Source organism: Symphalangus syndactylus, chromosome 8, assembly GCF_028878055.3.
Source record: "Symphalangus syndactylus isolate Jambi chromosome 8, NHGRI_mSymSyn1-v2.1_pri, whole genome shotgun sequence".
NCBI lineage: Eukaryota > Metazoa > Chordata > Mammalia > Primates > Hylobatidae > Symphalangus > Symphalangus syndactylus.
Window position 1 is genome coordinate 73,994,750 of NC_072430.2, and position 1,116 is coordinate 73,995,865.

General features: G+C 45.3%; 1 non-coding gene across 1 annotated transcript; it reads right to left on the reverse strand.

Annotated features, from left to right (window-relative positions):
- Positions 1-282: 282 nt before the first annotated feature.
- Positions 283-384, reverse strand: LOC129488934 (U6 spliceosomal RNA). The gene has a single exon (XR_008659776.1). It is a non-coding gene; the product is annotated as a U6 spliceosomal RNA (small nuclear RNA).
- Positions 385-1,116: the final 732 nt, after the last annotated feature.

Here is a 1,116-nt window from a genome sequence, read left to right on the forward strand (position 1 = left end):
TCACTGGATACCTGTGTCTGAGCGTATTCTTTCATCCATCGTTCAGCCAGGGTCTGCAGGTCGGCCTGGCACTTGGCAAAGTACTTTATCTAGTCTATCACCATATGTCACCTTTATTAATTAACTTATCAATGTCCTTTATGGCATTTCCCCATCTCCAGTACAGGATTCAGTCTAGGGTCAGGTATGGCACTTTGTTGTCATTTCTCTTTAGCCTCCTTTAATCTGGCTTTCACGATGTTGATTCCCCCATCTGACCCCACTCCACCATTACCCACCACCAATACCCTTTTTTGTTCCTCACAAATTTGTGTCGTCTTTGTGCAGGGCAAGGCTAATCTTCTCTGTGTCATTTCAATTTTCACATATCTGCTGCCAAAGCAAGCACCATGCACCATTTTTTGTTTGAATAGCATGTTCCTCATTGTGTGTTTGTCTCATGTTTCCTCATGGTCAGATTATATAATTTCAACCTGAATACTGTCCTATCCAGGGTGTCACATCAAGAGCCACACAATGTCATCTGTACTGCACAAATGAGGTTAATTTTGATCACCTGGTCAAAAAGTGTTACATGGTTTCTCCTTGGTCTACTTACCATTTTGGTTTTTTTCTCCGTCACAACTAATAAGAAACTAATAATATGTGGGGATCACTTTAAGATTATGCAGATACCCTAACGATGACGATTGTGAGCGTACCTTTCCCATGCCAAGCACTGTGCATTCCAGATGCGGCCTCTTCCCATCCTGGGAGGGCTCCTTCATTTCTCATGACCACAAGCCCATCTTCTCTTGGCTTGAAGCCCTCTCTTGGACGCACTGTATCAGGAGCAGGATCAGATCTGAGGTTGCTAATGCTGTGATTAGGAAGCTGCAGATGGAACTGGAGCAGAGAAAAAGAGAAAACACATGTTAATGAGGGGGTCCCATATCAAGAGGAGGAAAACTGTCTTCAGAATCCTGGCTCAGCTCCAGGAAAGGGAGAAACAGACTCGAAGGACTGGGAGGTCGGGGACTTAGAGTCACTGAGTCATACTAGTGAGACTTGGTCTTGTTCTGTGAAACTGAGCCCCTGGCTTCCCACACTCTGTGGGGCCAGCAGCCTGGGCACTTT